The 8,096-nt window shown below is 33.0% G+C and overlaps 1 long non-coding RNA gene across 1 annotated transcript; it reads left to right on the forward strand.

Annotated features, from left to right (window-relative positions):
- The first annotated feature begins 876 nt into the window (after positions 1-876).
- Positions 877-7,220, forward strand: LOC143050975 (uncharacterized). Its single transcript, XR_012970519.1, has 2 exons — positions 877-1,044; positions 6,986-7,220. It is a non-coding gene; the product is annotated as an uncharacterized LOC143050975 (long non-coding RNA).
- Positions 7,221-8,096: the final 876 nt, after the last annotated feature.

Genomic DNA, 8,096 nt, shown 5'->3' on the forward strand with positions numbered 1-8,096 from the left:
TTTTAGTTTGTTACCCCGATTTTGTTTTTTGTCCATGGATTTATGAGTATGAACAGCGGTATACTACTGTTGCCTTTATTTTGCAGTAAAAAAAAGAGTCAAGGCGACAGGAGTCGGGAGAAGAAATGGGAACGCTGCACTAAGTAAGTTAAAACTTTGAGAGCAATTTTACGGAAAAATACACAAATGATGGAAATAATCAATTCGTGGGAAGAAATTTCATTATAAAATATAGTAACAGCAAAAGCTAAATATCAAAATTGTTGAAAGAAGAACGATTGGTTTATTGTTTAAGTAAAGGTCTAATAGCAAATATGTCATGCAAAAGTTTAACTAAATAAAAAAAATAATGTAAAATATAATCGGAGGACAGTACGGAAAGAAAAGTAGGTTAAACATTACCGGAAAAAACGTAAGAAATGAGTAATAAACAAAACAAACAAAAATAAGTAAAACAAAAACAAATCATAGATACTCACAAAAAACCAAATACAAAATTCACTATTACAAAAGGACTTAAGATTCAATGAAATACTGGGGGACAGAAAAAAAGAGATTATAGACAAGATCAGCAATCATCAGTGACAAGTTTTTTTTTATTGTATATTTATAGTATTTTGTAACACCAAATAGTTTGTAATTGATAAATGGCTTATTTTGATATTAGACTTTATATTTTAGTACAATTGTAAATGTTTCACTTGGTCACTTGATAACAACAATAAAGATCTAGCCTGTGTTTGTGTTCATCATATGTGAGGTCCAGTGACAAAACGTTGACTAGAACAAAACAATGTCTGTGTTTTAAGTTGTGGACATCGATAATAATGTCGAAATCCTTGTCTGATTCAGATTCCGACCAGAACCGTCCTCTATACAGTCCGGAATGCGGTTCGATAAAATTGCTCCCCTTGTTTATTTCGCTCTCCTGTCAAATCATGTAATTTCGCTACCTCCAATGGTAGACGCTACAACGATGGGTGTCGTCAAGAAAGGTACGATTAAAGGAATCAGCTAGGAATTAGACGATCACCATTGGTATAGGTGAGTTGTTTAATATTTGTTGCTTTGTGATAAATGCATGTTTTGGATTAATTGATAATCAGGAATAGCTGGAAAGGAAAGAAACGTGTTGCTACGTGAACCCGGAAAGGCCGGGACGAATTAAAAAAAAAAAATCTAGAGACGATCGTTCTGAGTGTGCCACCTACACATTTAAACGTGTACACAAGCACAATATTCCCTATCTATGTAATGTGTTTTCAAAATTATGTGATATAGAGCAAAAAAAGGTAGCAGTTTTTTGTGTCTTGTTGTTAACCATTTCCAGGGGAGATAATGTTATTTTTCACGGTGTGTTTGATAGGTTTGTTACATTGTAACATTATTTAATACACACTCAGATAGTGGATTAAAATAGCCTCCCACACTAAATTAACTGAATTTTAATTATTATATTTACCGTAATGCTATTATATAAACTTCGGAGGTTCATATCACTTATATTCAACGTTTGTATATATATCGGATTTTTTTTACTATTGATGTTGAACGGTAGTCCTAAATATAAGACTCTGCAGGTTCATATCATTTACATTCAACGTTTTTTATCGGATATTTTTTTTTTACTATCAATGTTGAACCGCAGAGTCTTATTAAAACCAACGAATTTTTGTGGGAACTTTGAACGACAATTTGACAATGTTTACGATAGTTTTAAGTTTACTTGTGTCATTATCCTTACAATTGAACATCTCAAATAATAAATAAAATGTCTTACCTTATCATATGATGGATTTATATCCTTTTTTGAACCACTTTTCAAACTGTCCCCCCCCCCTTCTTTCAAATTGTCAAGCGGGTCAAGTACGAGAAGTTCCGCAGGTCTTTCCGAATGTTCATCAGTTGTATATATTTCAGAATATTCCTTGGAAAACGAATTTTGTTTTGACTTTAAGATGATAATAAATAAAATAATCCTCATCAATAGAAAAGGAAGCTTACCATGAAATGTTTCTTAACCCTTAATAGGCAACCATTTAGTATTCATGAAAAGGTAAAGGATGATTGTATAAATGAATATTATGTCCCAATAATAACAGGAATTACACGGTGATAATTTCTCCAAAGAGTTATTGAAAAAAAAAATAATAACTGTGTCATGAAAAAACGGTCAAAGCTGGAAATGGTGACAATTATTACATACATGAATAAGCTAGTTAGCTTTCTCGATTTACTTGCTTTACAGGATTTTTTTCATGTTGGGGCTTTGCCATTACAGCGGGTTTTTTTCATGATGGCCATTTATAACGGTTTTTTTTCTCTCGCGGAAGGCCATGTGGTATAACTGCTTAAAGTGTTTAAAAGACTTTACTTGTCAAGAAAGGAGCAATTTTAGTTTTGAAGAGTTTCTACAAACACCGAGAAATTAAAATTGCATTATTTCTTGAACTTTCTTCTCTTGCTATTATTCTTTGTAACAACCCGATTTTTGCAATACAAATATTACCTCGCCAGCTATTATTATTTCTATTGATACGTACAAGAAAACGTTGGGTGAATGAGAATTGGCTCGCTCACCCCCGTTGTATGAACTCGTATTTTGAAAGATATGTATCTACTCATCCGCTCTCACAACTAGAAACTAATTTCTGCTGATGCTTTACAACTTATACAAGAGAACTTTTGGTGAATGAGAATTGGCTCGCTCACTGTTTTATAAACTCGTATTTTGAAGGAGCATCGCCTCGCCCGCTCTCACAACTCGCAATTGATTTATGACCATTCTTAACAGCTTGGACAAGATAACTGGCTTGCTCACTCCGTTGTATGCACTCATATTTTTAAGGACATGTATCGCTCACAACTTGAAATTAATATCTAATGATGCATACCAACTTACTAAAGAACATTTGGTGAATGAGAATAGCCCATCTCTGTTTTATGAACCTGTACTTGGAAAATCATGTATTGCCACGCTAGCTCTCACATTGCTCTCTCATTGAACATTGCAACTTCATACCGTTAGCAGCTAGCAGATTTCATGAACATTCGAACTCGTAATTCGAAGAAATTCATCGCATCATCCGTTCTATTGACTATAGCACATTTATTTGGTGTATTTGGCACGCACGCCCCCATTACATGAACTCATATTTCCAAAGACATTTATAACATCGCCAACCTCGTCCGCTCTCACAACTCGCCCATGATTTCTGTTGGTGCTCAATTAAAAACTTGGAGTAGAGGACTTTTTGTGAAAGATAATTGGTTTGTGGTTTGTCCCCCCCCCCCCCCCCCCCTTTCCGTTATGTGAACTCGCGATCTCGCATTTGAAAAAAATAAAAATTTGACAGTTCTGTTTTGGAATTGTAACGACAAACTAGATTTCACCGAAGATTGCTTGACTAGCCCACAAGAATTATTGGGTACGAACTGACTCGCATAATGAATAAGTTATACCTATAATTTATGTTAAAACATATTTTTTTTACTTTAATTTAGTTTAAACATATTTTATTTGCAAATGCAGCAAAAGGGATTGGACGCAAGTTATAACAACATTATAAGAAGAAGAAAAAAAAAATACAATATAATAATGAATAATAATGAAACAACTGGACTGGAGCGAAAGTTTGTAAAGTAGAAATTTAGAATGTTAATTGATTGTTTTAAATCTTTGGTGTTATTTTGATATAAGATTGTACGGACTCAAAAATGTCTTTGTTTTGCTGAAAAGAAAGGTCACTGTCACCAGCTAATAGAAGCTCAATGGATATAGCATATCTTTCTAATTTTGAAAACAGTATTTCTCTTGCTTCGTTGTGAAAAGCGCACTCTAAAAAATAGTGTATACTATCCTCAACAGGGTGGCCACAGCTGCATGCGGGACTGGGTTTAATATTAACACGATGTAAATCTGAATTTAAAGAACTGCACATATTTCTCAAACGTGTATGAATGATATTAAGTTTTCTATCCCCACAACTAAAATAGGAAGGTGGCTGTATTAATTTGGACTTCATCTTTCGTTTAAAAATATGTATATTTTTGGACGTACGTATGTCGGGGTTAAGGCTATTCCATTCAATAGCAGTGGATGGGAAAAAGGATTTCTAGTTATGTCTAGTCTATAACCGGGTACTACATAATTATTACTGTTTCGCAAATCGTAGTTAGATACTTGACCAACAAGCGGGGGCATTAAATCACAGAGATAATCAGGGGCAGTCCCATTATGTAAAGAATAGAACATATTGAGCTTTCTGGACTTTCTTCTGTCCGCAAGCAATTGCCAGTCAGTTTCAAAATATATAGCTTCTCGACTAGCAAACACGGGCAACCCAGTTACTAACCTCCCTGCTTCTTACTGAACATGTTCTAAATTGTCGGCTTCTTGTTGAGTACAACCATCCCATAACTCACATGCATATTCCATAACGGGTCTTATAAAAGTTAAATATATACGAGCAAGATAATTTCTATTCAATACATATTTCAATTTTTTAAGAACGTGCTTGCACACTTTAAAATGTTTTCTATATTTGTATGGAATTTGCCATTGGAATCAAAAGTAATCCCTAAGTGTTTATGACAGGAGACAAATTCTACTGATTGGTTTTGAAATTCTATTTCAATATCATCTGGGGAAGTATGGCAGGAGAATATCATAGCCTTCGTCTTATTAGGGTTAAAATTAATAAGCCAATCTTTAGACCATACTGAAATTTGTTCTAAATCGCTATTTAAGACAGCCTCTATAGTGTAAGGGTTATTGCTGGAATAAGAAAGAGATATATCATCAGCAAACAATCGAATTAGACTTGTCAAATTATCAGCTATGTCATTTACATAAATAAGAAATAGTAGGGGACCTAAAACAGAGCCTTGCGGAACTGCTGCATTAGTATTATTAAAAAGGGAATAGGCATTTGAAACAAAAACGCTTTGTTTTTTATTTGAAATATAACTTTCAAACCATTTATACAGATTTCCATCAATACCATACGCTTTTAGTTTTATTAAGAGGCCACTATGCCATACCCTATCAAAAGCTTTCGAGATATCACATAATATAAGAGATGTTATATAGCGATCATCAAGTGACATGCATATCCTATAGTAAATTTCTATCAGCTGGTGAACGGTAGAAGAACCTGGAATAAAACCTGATTGAAATTTTTATAATAACTTGTTTGCTATTAAGTCATTAAATACATTTTTAAACACAATTCTTTTAAAAACATTACCCACTGCTGATAATAATGAGATTGGTCTATAATTGGAAATCAGTGATTTGTCTCCGGTTTTGAATAACGACATGACAATAGCTGTTTTCCATTGACTAGGAAACTCTGCCTTTTCAAATGACAAATTAAACAACAATGATAAGGGTACACTGACAGTATAACTTGTTTTTTAAACATTTGATGACTAATTAAGTCATTACCTGATGCTTTTCCCAATTTTAAAGTCTGCAAAATATCAATGACTTGATTTGAGTTTATATAGAAAATATCAATTTTAGAATTTGACCTAGTTAGAAATTTTGGAGATCTATCATTATTTTCATCTATAGTAGATATGGAACAGAAATACTTATTCAAAAAACATGCTTTATCGTAATTTTCAGTGACTAATTCGTCATTTTCATTTTCAAGTTGAGTGATATGAGTAGAATTACCCGATGTCTTAACTAATTTTTTCATTAATGACCAATACGATTTAGAATGATTACCAGATGCAAACTCGTCCAACAAACTATTTGCGTTTAAGTAATTTTTTTTTACTAATCTGTTGATACGTTATAACTGATTTTTGGACAGTCTAATTTTCAACTGCAAACAATATACTTATACCGTTTTTTTTTTTGCTGTTGTTTTTTTTGGGGGGGGGGGGTGGGCATATCATCAAATTAAAAAAAATAGAACCCATATTTTTCTATTCTTTATGGTTTTTGCCGATTGTTCTCTATTCTGTTAACCCCATTCGTATTCTCTAACCACTTTTTATGGTTATCTCAATAATTGCATGACACTATTACAGTAATTGGTCGTGTTTTTGTACGTTGTACTAGTATGCTGATTATAAATATTATCGTCAAATTCGTTTTGTTCACGAAATCCTTAAAACAAAGAATCGGCACATATATTTGAAATAAAATGGCGTGAAAAAAATTGTTTGTCAACTGAGGATAAAAGTGATGGATTAGGAACATTAATCTAAACTATTAATGCGGTAAGAAGTTACTTTCATTCATATTTAGGTTGTTCCTAATAATTTTATTTGTTTTGGCAGTGGATTATTAATTTAAATTTTTGCTACGAGAAAAAAATACAAATTTTATAAGACTCTGCGGTTCAACATTGATAGTAAAAAAAAAAATATCCGATAAAAAACGTTGAATGTAAATGATATGAACCTGCAGAGTCTTATATTATAGGACTAGTTGAACAGTTCATAGTAAAAAAAAAATCCGATAAAACCGTTGAATGTAAATCATATAAACCTCAGAATTGCTATATATTGTCCTTTTATATAAGACCGGAGGTTCATATCATTAACATTCAACATTTTTATCGAATGTTTGTTATCAACTATCAATGTTCAACGGTTCAACGGTTCAACATTGGTAGTTAAAAAAATCCGATAAAAATGAACGGTTCAACATTGATAGTAAAAAACAATCCGATAACCATGTTGAATCTTAAAGATATGAAACTCTGAAGCCTTACATTATAGGACTATCGTTTATTAGTTCTTTATTCTAACTAAATGTGTTTTTTTTTTTTTTTGTGGTGTATATTAAAAAAAGGAGGAGGGGCTTTTAAAACACCAAAATACCTTACAAATTTCAGGATTCGACACTAACGCATCCTACAATATTTGTTTACAGAATGAGAATTGAATTCCGATCCGTTTGTACGGGGAACATGTGGTTGCAACCCCCTCTTTAATTGCCTGTTCGATTTTTTTTTTTTTGCAGTGTCGAAAAGGGAGATAGACAGCAGTTTGTTTTATCAAGAAGTTATGTACGTTCTGCTATACATTTGACAGTCAGTAATTATTCTGAAGTACACATGTCGACCAGAGGCATGGAACAGAGAGTAGAGGTTTTAAAGTACCAGATGCTTATCTGAGATTCCAATTTGAACTAAAGAAAGCAATATATAAAGATATGTAGGAGAAATAATCTATATGAATAAAGTTATGTCACAAAAGGAACTTGTTTTTTTATATACAGAATTTGTCAAACGTCTCCATAACAGAAGAGATGTGAATGCATCCTTCATAGTCTTGTAATACTAATGGTAATAATTTATATAATTTCTGAGATGATATAGCAGTGCTATTGGTTTCCCCTTTCTCCTTCTTCAAAGAACCTGATCATCTGAACTCTTTCTTTTTTTTAAAAATTGGAGCCCTGTTCAAGAACAGTTAAAAGAGCATATGCTTAATTTTCGTTATCTTTTAGAATCATTTTTTTTTTATAAATAAAACAAGGTTGTACATTCTACATAAAATATGCCAGTCAACCGCAAATGTTAACACCCAAAAAAAGGTCTTTAGTATATTCATTTTTCAACTTACAAAATATGCCAAAGGTTTAAGCATGACAAACATTACTCTTGTACAAAACTGTAACAGATTATCAAAGACTATCTAGTAAGTACAATTTTAACCCAAGCCGCTGCTCTTTTAAGCACCGTCTTAGCAACGACTTGGTTGATTGTAAGAGTTCGGTGAAGAGACTGAAGACTTGAGACAATAACATGGAGATAAGTATGTATAAGAACAACGTTTTCAAGAATATATGCCGGGGGGGGGGGGGGGGGGGGGGGGGCTTTCGTCGGGGAAATATTTTGAATAAACATAGGGAATAACTGGAGCAATACTGGAGCGAGCTCCCCTTAGCTCAGTCTTAATTCCTTGTTGATCGATTGTTTCCTGGCTTGCTTTAGTAGAGTATTGTCTGCATGTTTCACACTCGAGTAATATATATACGCATGTGCAGTACATGAAATATGAAGACACCGGTGTACTACTATAGTACTTGATTTGTTATAGTGATCAAGTTTGAGAAAAATAGAGTGAGC

The sequence above is a fragment of the Mytilus galloprovincialis genome, chromosome 11, assembly GCF_965363235.1.
Source record: "Mytilus galloprovincialis chromosome 11, xbMytGall1.hap1.1, whole genome shotgun sequence".
Classification (NCBI taxonomy): domain Eukaryota; kingdom Metazoa; phylum Mollusca; class Bivalvia; order Mytilida; family Mytilidae; genus Mytilus; species Mytilus galloprovincialis.